At 39.4% G+C, this 15,000-nt stretch overlaps 2 protein-coding genes across 4 annotated transcripts in view; one reads left to right on the forward strand and one right to left on the reverse strand.

The window, feature by feature from the left end:
* Positions 1-9,857, reverse strand: part of LOC133651205 (KN motif and ankyrin repeat domain-containing protein 4-like) — a 29,410-nt gene extending 19,553 nt beyond the window's left edge. For all 3 annotated transcript variants that reach the window (XM_062049234.1, XM_062049232.1, XM_062049235.1), the window contains exon 1: positions 9,611-9,857. The gene's annotated coding sequence lies outside the window, so the exon portion shown is untranslated. The remainder of the gene's footprint in view (positions 1-9,610) is intronic.
* The window catches only part of LOC133651204 (low-density lipoprotein receptor-related protein 8-like), a 276,107-nt gene that overhangs the window by 229,022 nt on the left and 32,085 nt on the right, over positions 1-15,000 (forward strand). The window lies entirely within an intron of this gene.

Genomic DNA, 15,000 nt, shown 5'->3' on the forward strand with positions numbered 1-15,000 from the left:
AACTGCAATTGCAGACAAAGGCTTAACTGCCCACTTAAAGGCCTACTGAAATTAGATTTTCTTTTTTAAACGGGGATAGCAGATCCATTCTATGTGTTATACTTGATCATTTCGCGATATTGCCATATTTTTGCTGAAAGGATTTAGTAGAGAACATCGACGATAAAGTTCGCAACTTTTGGTCGCTGATATAAAAAAGCCTTGCCTGTAGCGGAAGTAGCGTGACGTCACAGGTTGTGGAGCTCCTCACATCTGCACATTGTTTACAATCATGGCCACAAGCAGCGAGAGCGATTCGGACCGAGAAAGCGACGATTTCCCCATTAATTTGAGCGAAGATGAAAGATTTGTGGATGAGGAAATTGAGAGTTAAAGACTAGAGGGCAGTGGAAGCGATTCAGATGCTGTGAGAGGCGGGGGTGACCTGATATTCAGCTGGGAATGACTAAAACAGTAAATAAACACAAGACATATATATACTCTATTAGCCACAACACAACCAGGCTTATATTTAATATGCCACAAATTAATCCCGCATAACAAACACCTCCCGTCCATATAACCCGCCAAATCAAATCAAACACCCGCACAACACACTCAATCCCACAGCCCAAAGTACCGTTCACCTCCGTAAAGTTCATACAGCACATATATTTCCCCAAAGTTACGTACGTGACGTGCACATAGCGGCACGCACGTACGGGCAAAGAGATCAAATGTTTGGAAGCCGCAGCTGCGTACTCACGGTACCGCATATCTAACTCAAAGTCCTCCTGGTAAGAGTCTCTGTTGTCCCAGTTCTCCACAGGCCAATGACTCTTAAAGACAATCAAATTGATGACTCTACTACATGGCGAATTGTTGCATCGAGCTCACCATACAACAGTGCAACTAAACGATGTAACCTTTGCCTGAAATATATATATGTTTGTTTATTATATACCACCCCAGCATGTCAACATGAAACAAACACAACGAATTGATCTCATCAGAGGCAGGGCACTACAGTGTAATAATTGCCACGCCCCCATGTAATGTACCTTATACATATGTGACAGCCACAGACGCTTCAATAAACTCCACTGAAGAGCAGGGAAACCTGTGAAACAGACCTGAAGGGATGAAATAGCCTCTGTGTGTTTTTTCCTGACCTAAGAAATATATATATAATATTAATATTAGTGTACCATCTAAATATTTTTGTCATCTCCTTCTGTATGTCCCTTTAATTCTTTATTTGTATGTATGTATATATATATATATATATGTATATGTATGTACAGTATATGTGTATACATACATTTGTATTTATATATGTATGTGTATACATAAATGTTTGTATATATACATACATATATGTATACACACACATATATATATACACGTAAATACACACATATATGTGTATAAATGTATATGTATGTGTATATGTGCATATGTATGTACATAAATGTTTGTATACATACATACATATATGTATACACACATATATACACATATAGGTGTATATAAATGTATATGTATGTGTATATGTGCATATGTATGTACATAAATGTTTGTATATATACATACATATATGTATACACACATATATACACATATAGGTGTATATAAATGTATATGTATGTGTATATGTGCATATGTATGTACATAAATGTTTGTATATATACATACATATATGTATACACACATATATACACATATAGGTGTATATTGTTGGAATTAACTATGTGTAAGTTATCACACAACTCTTATGCTTAAAGGCCGTTGCTATAGTTATTAGCAATTGTGCTCAAGTTGTACTTTTCTATCCGTGCGAGGGCAAAACGTGTTATCAGTCACGGCATATGAGGGGTCGCTTCGCCGCAGATATTTTGGTTGTCTTAGCCCACTAACAGCCAAGGACTTCAAGGACCTCAACGGAGACAAGACGACGGCACGCAGACGAAGCAGAGACAAGGCAATCACAAGGCCCCCCCTGCACATTCCGTCACGTATCGTGCGTACTGGAAGCTGCTTTGCGTGGAATGTGTGGCCCGCTCCTTTTAGAGGCGGCCTCAGTGATGTAACCAGGGACCTCCCAAATAAATGGGGGAGCACTTGGGCTGGACTTTAGAGCGTAGGTTGTTCCTGTAACGTCTGTCCTCGTTGAGCTAAATTGAACTCTGTCTCTGCATGATTCCTTGCTTCTTGTCTGTTTAATAGATGTCATCAGTGTTTGAACCTGACAATATACACATTTATATGTGTATATATGTATATATATATATATGTGTATAAATATATATGTATGTATATATGTGCATATGTATGTACATATATATGTGTATAAATATATATGTATGTATATATGTGCATATGTATGTACATATATATGTGTATATATACATACATGTATGTATACACATACATGCATATATAACTATACAATAATATACGCACATATATACTCATATATATGTATATATTATTTATTATTGTGTGCCATCTAAATATTTTAACCACATGTCCCTTGATATCTCCCCTCCCCTCCTCAATTTTGCTGCCTTAAACCTCGGTTTAAGGCAGCAAATATGCTAACTGGCTGTACAGTACGGATGTTCGCTGGTGTACATTTGCTGCCATGTAAAACTTACAGTTCCATTTAGTGTATATGCACCCAAAAATATTTGATGTATCTCTCCAAAATTAGTTTGGGTGACTTAATGTATACTGCATAAGAACAAATAATACACAATTAAAAGTTCTTAAAGGTATTTCACTAAAGGACAAAAAAAAAAAAAAAAAAGGTATCTCACTTATGAATATGACTTTTTGTTCACCCTTCCAGATGTATGCAACCAACACACAGCGCACACGGCGTGCGCGTGTGGTGTTTAAATGTCGCCACGTCTTTACTTAGCCCCCTACATGTGGCGTGAAGTTGATGTGCGTGTCACCACCTTACATGCAGGCGTGTGTCTTCATTTGGCGAGCCGCAACTCACCCGGAGTCAGTTCGGAGATTTTGCACAAAATGCGCTAAAAAAAATATCCCCACAGAAGTTACACTGCAAAAAGTCAGTGTTAAAAAAAAAATGGAAAAAAATACAAAAATGAGGGGTGTTTTACTTGAACTAAGCAAAATTATCTGCCAATAAAACAAGAAAATGTGGCTCGTCAAGTTTTCCAAAACAAGTAAAATTAGCTAACCTCAATGAACCCCGAAATACCTTAAAATAAGTATAGTCTCACTACCGGTAATAACAAGTGCACTTTTCTTGGTAGAAAAAACAAATATGAGACCTTTTTTCTCAATTTGTTGAAAAATGTTCTTAAATGAAGTAAATGCTAGTGCCATTATCTTGACATAACGAAATGAGCTCGGCATTACATTTCTTAAAACCAGCAAACTTACACTAAAAACTAGTTTATTTTTCGTAATGGAAAGGCAAAAAGGCAACGCTCAAGCAAATCCTATTGTCTAAAAATGCATTTTTCCATGGATAACATGACATCATCGCGCCAAGTGCGTGCTCTTTCAGTCAATTAGTGAGCAAGGAATATATGTGTATATATATATATATATATATATATATATATATATATATATATATATATATATATATATATATATATATATATATATATATATATATACATATATATGTATATATATATATATATATATATATATATATATATATATATATATACATGTATATATGTATATATATACATGTATATATGTATATATATATATATATATATATATATATATATATATATATATATATATATATATATATATATATATATATTTACAGCCCGGCCCCCGGCCAATTTTTTTTTATTGTAATTTTGAAGAATTTATCTGAATGTGCATGAACTATTTCTGTTCAAAATTGTTTTGAAATGTCACATGTTAAATGTTTAAATATTATCTGTCAGTTTAATTATGAGACACAATTGTGTCAAAGTCAGGATTTTTTATTTCATGCTTGAAATAAGAAATTCTTACTTTGAAGAAGCAGTTTTATACTTGTGAGTGTTGAACAGTTGATATTCTAGTTTCAAGCATGTTTTACTCAATATAGGTCATCGAATCTCAGCAACAAGCTGTGATATCTTACTGAGATCATTTAGGACCAAAACCCTTAAAACAAGTAAAACACTCTAACATAAAATCTGCTTAGTGAGAAGAATTATCTTGTCAGACGGAAAACAAGCAAATATCACCCTTATTTGAGATATTTCATCTTACTTAGATTTCAGTTTTTGCAGTGTAAATATCGGCACAGTTGACAGGTTTCACTCAACCAAAACCCAATGATCAACACTGTACAGTAGGACGGGGATTGGTCAGGGTTTACCCGACACATGAAACATGACGAATTTGGGGGGAGGTGTGCGATCCACTTTAGCCGCCAGCTGGCAGCAGAGTGTTGAATATCTTTAAATGTGTTTTGTGGCACTTCCAACTTTGACCACAGCGACAGTTGCTATGTAGCGTGGCGCTTTTCGTTATTTTCCGCGGACCGCATTGCATAATGATTAACCCTCTCACGCGCATACTTGCCAACCTTGAGACCTCCGAATTCGGGAGATGGGGTTTGAGGTGAGGGGGGGCAAGTTGAGGTGGGCGTCGTTTGGTGGTAGCGGGGGGTGTATATTGTAGCGTCCCGGAAGAGTTAGTGCTGCAAGGGGTTCTGGGTATTTGTTCTGTTTTATTTATGTTGTGTTACGCTGCGGGTGTTCTCCCGAAATGTGTTTTTCATTGTCGTTTGGTGTGGGTTCACAGTGTGGCGCGTATTTGTAACAGTGTTAAAGTTGTTTATACACCCTCAGTGTGAATTGTATGGCTGTTGACCAAGTATGCCTTGTAGAAGCCGCATATATTACGTGACTGGGCCGCTGTTTGTATGGAGGAAAAGGTTGTAGAGGACGCTAAAGGCAGTGCCTTTAAGGGACGCCCCCAATATTGTTGTCCGGGTGGAAATCGGGAGAATGGTTGCCCCGGGAGATTTTCGGGAGGGGTACTGAAATTCGGGAGTCTCCCGGGAAAATCGGGAGGGTTGGCAAGTATGCTCACGCGAGATCCACCCAGGAAGGAATCCCTTCCCTGCTGTACATTCAGGCTCTGAACCAATTTTGTCAAGACTGTAGCATAGGTCGGGCTCTGTGTCGCTAACAAACAAGTCCTGGTGTGTCACCTTTAAATAGAGCCCTGCGTTTCCTCCCCGCCGGCGCGACCACTGAAAAAAACATCACAGCGCACTTGGGTTTCGGACTCTCCCAAGAGTCATCGCCTAGCAATTTTCACATTTCCGTGGCACAAGTTAAATTGTGCTCGGAGCGCTCGGTCCACCTCACAGGAAACCAGAGAGCGGAGCATGAAATGTTGACTGGACTCCAATCCGCAGCCACCAGGACTGCTGCCTGTGTGCCTCCAAAGTCTGACACCCGCCATGCCTTCGGGGTTTTCCTGACCAATGTTTTCTCGGTATGGGCGTCAGACTGCATCACGTTTACAGGAACGGGAGCCTTTTGTGTCTTTGTCTCTGCTCAACAACGTTATAATCACTGCTCGCACAACCCTGGCCCAAGCCACAAAAATGCTGGGGATTGGACAGGAATTTTGAGACTTTTCACTGCCAATTAGATTCAACAGTGGAAGATCAAAGAGTATTGTACACAGGACTGCAATCTATGTATGGCAGGGGAGAGTTGGATCGATGACAGCATTGTTTATTTATATATACCAATCTAAGTCTAAGACTAGATCAGACCAATCTAGGTCTAAGACTAGATCAGACCAATGTAGGTCTAAGACTAGATCAGACCAATCTAAGTCTTAAGACCAGATCAGACCAAAGTAGGTCTAAGATTAGATCAGACCAATGTAGGTCTAAGACTTGATCAGACCAATCTAAATCTAAGACTAGATCAGACCAATGTAGGTCTAAGACTAGATCAGACCAATCTAAGTCTTAAGACCAGATCAGACCAATGTAGGTCTAAGACTAGATCAGACCAATCTAAATCTTAGACTAGATCAAACCAATGTAGGCCTAAGACGAGATCAGACCAATTTAAATCTAAAAATAGATCTGACCAATCTAAGACTAAGACTAGATCAGACCAATCTAAGTTTAAGACTAGATCTGACCAGTCTGAGACTAGATCTGAACAACCTAAGTCTAAGACTAGATCAGACCAATCTAAGTTTAAGACTCGATCTGACCAATCTAAGTCTAAGACTAGACCTGACCCATCTAAGTCTAAGACTAGACCTGACCCATCTAAGTCTAAGACTAGACCTGACCAATTAAAGTCTAAGACTAGATCAGACCAATCTAAGTCTAAGACTAGACCTGACCCATCTAAATATAAGACTAGACCTGACCAATTAAAGTCTAAGACTAGATCAGACCAATCTAAGTCTAAGACTCGATCTGACCCATCTAAGTCTAAGACTAGACCTGACCAATTAAAGTCTAAGACTAGATCAGACCAATCTAAGTCTGACTAGATCAGATAAATGTAAGTCTAAGACTAAATCTAACCAAAGTGAAGTTGTTATTGATTGAATGTATATTAGACATAACACTAACAATGATCTACTTTGAAGCCGACAGCACAAAAGCTATAAAAACAAAGTCTTTTCAAACAGTTTAGCATTTACTGATCAACTGACCATCTTTTTTCTACAACATATATCTAAGTGACCCGCCCGCATTCTTCCATCTTTCTGTACGCGGCCCTAGGTGGAAAACCTTTGGACACACCTGATCTGGCCTGTATTGAACCTGACGCAAGTCAAGTTGATCCGACCTTCTCCAAACAGGTCTCTTATGACATCTGGACGTTTTAACATCGCCCTGAATGTCGGAGTTTTGACAGAGTATATTCCTCATCCTCTTTTATTTTGATTTTCCTGATCTCTTCCTAGAAAAGCCCCTTCTTTTCACCCTGTCTTGGCTGCACGGACAGCATTTTTTCCACCGCATGGCTGGAAGAGATTTATATGCTCAACCGGCGGTTTGGCCCGACTTTGTCTTTTCTGAAACGCACATTTTTTGCGAGGGTTTCACTGCCTTCGGCGGTAGGGATGATACTCGAAACCGGTTTTCCCGGTTGTTCGATAAGAAAAGAACCGAGTCCTCGGACTCGAATCCCTTTTTGAGAACCGGTACCCGTTATCGAGACCACTATAGTAAAGGAAAAGAGTTGGTTCTTTATTCGAATCCCGTCCCGACCAGAAATGCTCCGTGAGACATGACAAGAAATGACGTCACGTAGCTCAGTCATTAGGCGCAGATAGCGAAAGCAGGAAAACAATGGACGGGAAAAAGCGCTCCAAGGTGTAATAAAGTTCAAAACAAAAGCTATAATCCATCGAATAACTTTACTGAGAGATTTGAGCAGGGTAAAACACATGACCAACACTTTTACCACCAACCGGAAACATAGCAACCAGGCTAGCAACGCACCTCCTTTACGGCAGCTGTCGCAACCTTCTTAAAACAACCGCAGCACATACATATATATACAACACTGCAGCACATACATATATATACAACACAGCAGCACATACATATATATACAACACATCTCCCTTTTTTAACTTTTGTTTTTCTTTCCTTGTAAACAAAACAAAATCACACTGTATATGTGTTGTCTGTCTAATTATAAATAATGCAGACGAGGCGTGTTGGCTGAGTTCTTGACGTTTACTTTCACAGCGTGGCAACATGCAACACTTTTCGGGGCTACCGCGCATGCTTGTAACTCCCGTTGCATGCTGGGTAGTGTAGCTGTTATATTCTCTCGCTCATAACATCTTTCCCCCCATAAAGAAATAATGTTAATTCAATAAAGTGTATTTCTTTTTTTAGCTTTAACTTTTCATTTTTTAACATTGTAACCACATTTGCAAACAACTTTTCTCTACATAGAATTTTCTTTCAAAAAAGAAATAAAGTGCAAAAATGTCAAAGCATCATAACAAACAGTTATGTTCCAATAGCAGCAGAAGTGCACTTTTTGGAGAGCTGTATTATTTTCAGTTTTGTGCCCAAGGGACTGATTTTATTTAACACTATATTATTATTTATACACCTATAGTGATCACAGAGACAGGTTGTTTTTGTGTTACTGTATATATTTGTTTCTCTGAAAAATCCCACTTAATATACTTTGGGTAACAACAGTCAATATTTATTTATTTTATTTTATTTTTTTTAGGTGGGTAACAGTCAATATTTATTTATTTATTAGATTTTATTTTTTTATTATATAATAAAAGTGAGCTTTTGTTAAACCAAATATTGTGTGTTTTTTTCCATATACAACAACCTATCTGGGGCCGTACTTATCAAGCTTCTTAGAATGACTCCCAAGAAGTCTGCTAAGAGTTGACTTAAGAGTAAATAAATTCTTCGCTGAAAGCTGCACTTAAAAGTTAGTTATCAAGCGTCTTACTCACACTTTCAGCGAAGTGTAAGACTGAATCTTAAATGTCACACTCAGAGCTGAATTACGACATTACTATGTGCCGTAAACGCAATTTTAGGTGACGTCATTTCTGTGTCCATAGAAATGACCAATCACGGAAGGGAATCCGTTGTCTAAGAATAAAGAAATATCTTGGAAATATTTAAGTGGACAATGGGAGTGTATATTTTGACAATAAACTACAAAATAATACAAAACAAACTAGTCCCCGCCGGCACTCACGCTACCGCTCCCTCTCTTCTTTTGCCCACACACTCACTGACGTCACTCACCTCACGGCCACACACATACGCTACTGTCATAACATTTTCTTTCCAATTCATTAATTAGGCAACTAATTTGAAACTGGTGTGGGTGGCTCTATATATACTAGCCCACTGCAGACACATGCAGAAATCAACAAGGAATCGAAAAGTATTAAATCTGTGACAAAAATAATATCCGCTCTGTCTAAACGATACCGTTTGATCAGCTGCTCGTCATCAAAAAAAAACAAAACATTGTTCCGTTCCCTGAACGTTGGCGCACGTCTCTCTCGCCTCAGTGCCATCCCCTGCTGGCAACTCCTAGCCACTTAAGACACCTCTGAAGGTCTCTTAAATATCGTGGAGAGTAGGAGTGATTCTTAGACTTAAGAACGTTGATAAAAAGCTTTTATTCTTAAGTTTGAGAGTAGGACTAAATTTCGCAAATTCTCAGGACTTAAGTGTAAAATGGCACTCTAAGAAGCTTGATAAGTACGGCCCCAGGACTCCGTAAGAGAATCGATAAGGAATGGGTTCGATAAGAGGATTCGATAATAGGCTCCAACTCGATAATTCCTTATCAAACATCATCCCTATTCAGCGGTGTTTTTTTATCTTGCGATCGTGGACCGCGGCAGTCGTCCCGACGTTTCTAAGCTTTTATTGTGACGGGTGGAACTAAAGTTCAAAGCGTGAAACAGCTGCTGCTGGATGCTTCATCCGAGAAGAACCGAACCGAAAGGTCGAGTGTGGGTTTACGTACACGTGCATCTTTAAAGACTGGTACGTTTTCCCAAAGCCTTGGTCCGAAAAGCGACTCGAGTTACACTTTTTCATTTCTGCAGAGAGCAAAAGTTGTGACAAGCCTACCTCGGAGCCTGAAGGTCTCCTGTGGGTCTTGCTGCTTTGATAGGTCCCCACTTTGTCCGAAGCGTGGGTCTTGCTGCTTTGATAGGTCCCCACTTTGTCCGAAGCGTGGGTCTTGCTGCTTTGATAGGTCCCCACTTTGTCCGAAGCGTGGGTCTTGCTGCTTTGATAGGTCCCCACTTTGTCCGAAGCGTGTTTTCTTCTGTGTCCTGTGCTGTCAGGGAGAGTGACATGCCGGAGCTGTCTGGTAAATACCAACGTGCATAACAGAAGCCGGGGTGTGCTGGTGTGTGAAAGGAGAATAGGGAGGCGGGGAGGAGCCTGGGAACATGCCTTTCTACTACGCGGCCTAAATGAAGAAACACACTTGCGGGAGTGGGAGTCAAGAGGTGTCGTTTGCTGAGAAAGACAGCTGCTGGTGTAGACTTTATGTGGCGATGTGGAGCAGTTAGTCAGGGAAAGTACTGGACCTGTAACCCAATCTATGTCCTCTGCGGGTCAACAGAAGGGAGGGGGTGCCATCCGTGGAGGCTAATCCCCACAGGCCGTGCCCCTCATTCTTCACGGATCCCCTTTCCGTCTCTCTTGCCACCTCCATGCCAGGGAAAAAAAGAATGGCGTTTGTTTTCCGCAAGCACAAGTGGTGTTTATAAGCATGACGTGGTGCGCTTAAATGTCCGAAGACAAAACAGCTCATGGAAATAATCACGGTTCTAAAACAGGCCTGGGCAATTATTTTGACTCGGGGGGGGGGGCAAATTAAAGTAAAGAGTAAAATGTGTCGGATTTTTAGGAACACGAATACAAATCATCTGTCTTGTCTTTTAACAAAGAACTAAGGAAGTCACAATCTCCGTTCAATGAATGTTCTGCAATTTGTCGTCCCCAAAGTAAGAACTGAACTGGGCAAGAAAGCATTTCGGTTTTCAGCAGCCAAGGCTTGGAATAACCTACAATCCAATATTCAACTTCAAACCCTTGTTACGTCGAATGAGTTTAAAGCTTCTGTGAAAGGACTGCAGTCTACCTTGTGTGTATGCACATGTGTTATGTCAGCAAGTTTTAATGTCGTAAATGTGATGTTTTATGTATTTGTTTACTGTTTTTAATGTAACCTTGCTGCTGCCCTCTTGGCCAGGTCTCCTTTGGAAAAGAGATCTTTGATCTCAATGGGATTTTACCTGGTTAAATAAAGGCTAATAAATAAACAAAACCTCACAATAATGTCTGATTGAATGCTACAAACGTTATGACAGACCGCCTTAAAAAACAGAATGGAATTTTACGGGTTTTTTTACTGAATGAGACACCCGGAATGTACAAACCCCGTTTCCATATGAGTTGGGAAATGGTGTTAGATGTAAATATAAACAGAATACAATGATTTGCTAATCCTTTTCTACCCATATTCAGTTGAATATGCTACAAAGACAACATGTTTGATGTTTTGTGCAAATAATCATTCACTTTGGAATTTGATGTCAGCAACACGTGACAAAGAAGTTGGGAAAGGTGGCAATAAATACTGATAAAGTTGAGGAATGCTCATCAAACACTTATTTGGAACATCCCACAGGTGTGCAGGCAAATTGGGAACAGGTGGGTGCCATGATTGGGTATAAAAGTAGATTCCATGAAATGCTCAGTCATTCACAAACAAGGATGGGGCGAGGGTCACCACTTTGTCAACAAATGCCTGAGCAAATTGTTGAACAGTTTAAGAAAAACCTTTCTCAAGCAGCTATTGCAAGAAATTGAGGGATTTCACCATCTACGCTCCGTAATATCATCAAAGGGTTCAGAGAATCTGGAGAAATCACTGCACGTAAGCAGCTAAGCCCGTGACCTTCCATCCCTCAGGCTGCACTGCATCAACAAACGCATTAGTGTGTAAAGGATATCACCACATGGGCTCAGGAACACTTCAGAAACCCACTGTCAGTAACTACAGTTGGTCGCTACATCTGTAAGTGCAAGTTAAAACTCTCCTATGCAAGGCGAAAACCGTTTATCAACAACACCCAGACCATAGCGATGACGCTTGGCGGATCATCCAGGCTGCCAGTGAGTACTGTAATCTACAGGACACACTCAAGGCTATTATATTGGCTGGAAGGAGTGCAGATATGACTACATGACTGTTATTTCATGTTTATGTAGCATTCTGCTAAATTGGGTTCATGAAAAGTGATTTGTTTTGACAGTATTGGAAATAGGAAAAAAAGATTTTCCTATGTTTAAGTTGACCTGGAATTTGAATGCTCAATCATTCACAAACAAGGATGGGGAGAGGGTCACCACTTTGTCAACAAATGTGTGAGCAAATTGTTGAACAGTTTAAGAAAAACCTTTCTCAAGCAGCTATTGCAAGGAATTTAGGGATTTCACCATCTACGCTCCGTAATATCATCAAAGGGTTTAGAGAATGTGGAGAAATCACTGCACGTAAGCAGCTAAGCCCGTGACCTTCCACCCCTCAGGCTGTACTGCGTCAACAAGCCACATCAGTGTGTAAAGGATATCACCACATGGGCTCAGGAACACTTCAGAAACCCACTGTCAGTAACTACAGTTGGTCGCTACATCTGTAAGTGCAAGTTAAAACTCTCCTATGCAAGGCGAAAACCGTTTATCAACAACACCCAGAAACGCCGTCGGCTTCGCTGGGCCTGAGCTCATCTAAGATGGACTGATACAAAGTGGAAAAGTGTTCTGTGGTCTGACGAGTCCACATTTCAAATTGTTTTTGGAAACTGTGGACGTCGTGTCCTCCGGACCAAAGAAGAAAAGAACCATCCGGATTGTTATAGGCGCAAAGTGTAAAAGGCAGCATGTGTGATGGTATGGGGGTGTATTAGTGCCCAAGACATGGGTAACTTACACATCTGTGAAGGCACCATTAATGCTGAAAGGTACATACAGCTTTTGGAGCAACATATGTTGCCATCCAAGCAACGTTACCATGGACGCCCCTGCTTATTTCAGCAAGACAATGCCAAGCCACGTGTTACATCAAGTAAAAGAGTGCGGGTACTAGACTGGCCTGCCTGTAGTCCAGACATTGAAAATGTGTGGCACCTGCAATGTGAGAAGGGAGACCCCCGGACTGTTGAACAACTTAAGCTGTACATCAAGCAAGAATGGGAAAGAATTCCACTTCAAAAATGTGTCTCCTCACTTCCCAAACCTTTACTGAGTGTTGTTCAAAGGAAAGGCCATGTAACACAGTGGTGAACATGCCCTTTCCCAACTACTTTGGCACGTGTTGCAGCCATGAAATTCTAAGTTAATGATTATTTGCAAAAATAAAAATAAAGTTTATGAGTTTGAACATGAAATATGTTGTCTTTGTAGCATATTCAACTGAATATGGCTTGAAAAGGATTTGCAAATCATTGTATTCTGTTTATATTTACATCTAACACCATTTCCCAACTCATATGGAAATGGGGTTTGTACATGAAAATGAAGAATTTAGGATTTGCAATATTAACTATGAATGATAAAACACTGAATATTGACCACATATGAACGTCACCCCCCCCCCCCCCCCCCCCCCCCGCCCCCCTCTATCGACATATTTTATAACCAAGTGAAACGCAACAAAAATGCAACAAACAACGAAATATGAACGCGAAGGGTAAAAAAAAAAAAAACACCTACAATCTGATATATTTGATAGATCACTACACACTAAAAAATGCTTGGTTATTTGGATTAGTGAGGTTAAAGTTAGAGTAGCAATGATTGTCACACACACACACACACACACACTAGGTGTGGTGACATTTGTCCACATTTTAGTTCAAATGTTTTGCTTGAATATTTGTTGGGAAATGTATCATAAAAGTTAGACTTTATACTTTTTAACGGTGATTTGAGTTTTTTTCTCCTAATGTCACAATTTAGATTTTTTTTTTTTTTTATATGTTGGTGACCTTAATATTCCTTTGTAGTAAAATGAGACGAAGAAAAGTACTTTTTATGTGTGTCAGGTCAAAGAGAAAGGCGCCACCTGCTGTCAGCAAACAAAAAGGAAACCTTGCTGCTGCTTCTTGTTCAAATGTTTACAAAGCCATGAAGTTCCAAGCTTTCAAACTTTTTCTCTCCCAAAATGCGTTACTCATTGAAAAACAACCCGAAAATGGTTCACAGTTTTGAAAACCCAGATAGGTCGTGAGTTTAAACCCCAATTGAGTCATACCAAAGACTATAAAAATGGGACCCATTACCTCCCTGCTTGGGGGTGGAACAAGGGGATGGGTCAAACACAGAGGGTGATTTCACCACACCCAGTGTGTGTGTGACTATCAGTGGTACTTTTAAATTGAGTTAAAATAATACCCTTATAACCCAAAAAATGGATTGCTCTTCATAAAAATAACATTTTTTTTTCTTTTTTTTTTTTTTTTACATAAAGAAATACAATCATGTGTGCTTACAGACTGTATCCCTGCAGACTGTATTTACATATTTATATATAATGTATATATTGTGTTTTTTATGTTGATTTAATTTTTTTAAAAAATTTATTTTTTTTTAATTTCTTGTGCGGCCCGGTGGTTGGGGACCACTGCAATAGACCAGTGGTCCCCAACCTTTTTGCCTTGTTGTAGCTGCGGACCGGTCAACGCTTGAAAATGTGTCCCACGGACCGGTGGGGGGAGGGGGGGGGGTGTATTTAAAAAAAAAAATTATTTTAAAAAAAAAATTTTTTTTTTTTACATAAATGAATACAATCATGTGTGCTTACGGACTGTATCCTTGCAGGCTGTATTGATCTATATTGAAATAGAATGTAACTATTGTGTTTTTTATGTTGATTTTATAAAAAAAATATATATATATTTTTTTTTATTATTTTTTTATTCTTGTGCGGCCCGGTGGTTGGGGACCACTGCAATAGACCACTAAATGGTAACACCCCAATAAGTTTTTCAACTTGTTTAAGTCGGGGTCCACGTTAATCAATTCATTTTTACAGGCCTGTGTGAGAGACCATCGTACTACCATCGAGCTAAAACATTTTATAGTTGTATAACTGCTGGGTGACTTAAGGGCCTGATTGAAACAATTCAATTGATTTGTTTCGGTTCTTTTAATGGCGTGCATTTGTTTTCATGTCGGAGATGTGTTAATAATATTACTTATTTGATGGTATGGGGGTGTATTAGTGCCCAAGACATGGGTAACTTACACATCTGTGAAGGCACCATTAATGCTGAAAGGTACATGCAGGTTTTGGAGCAACATATGTTGCCATCCAAGCAACGTTATCATGGACGCCCCTGCTTATTTCAGCAAAACGATGCCACGATTTTTTTTTTTTTTTTTTTTTTTTTTTTTTTCATCAAGCAAGAATGGGAAAGAATTCCACCTGAGAAGCTTCAAAA

This window comes from Entelurus aequoreus, linkage group LG05, assembly GCF_033978785.1.
Source record: "Entelurus aequoreus isolate RoL-2023_Sb linkage group LG05, RoL_Eaeq_v1.1, whole genome shotgun sequence".
NCBI classification, from domain to species: Eukaryota; Metazoa; Chordata; class Actinopteri; order Syngnathiformes; family Syngnathidae; genus Entelurus; species Entelurus aequoreus.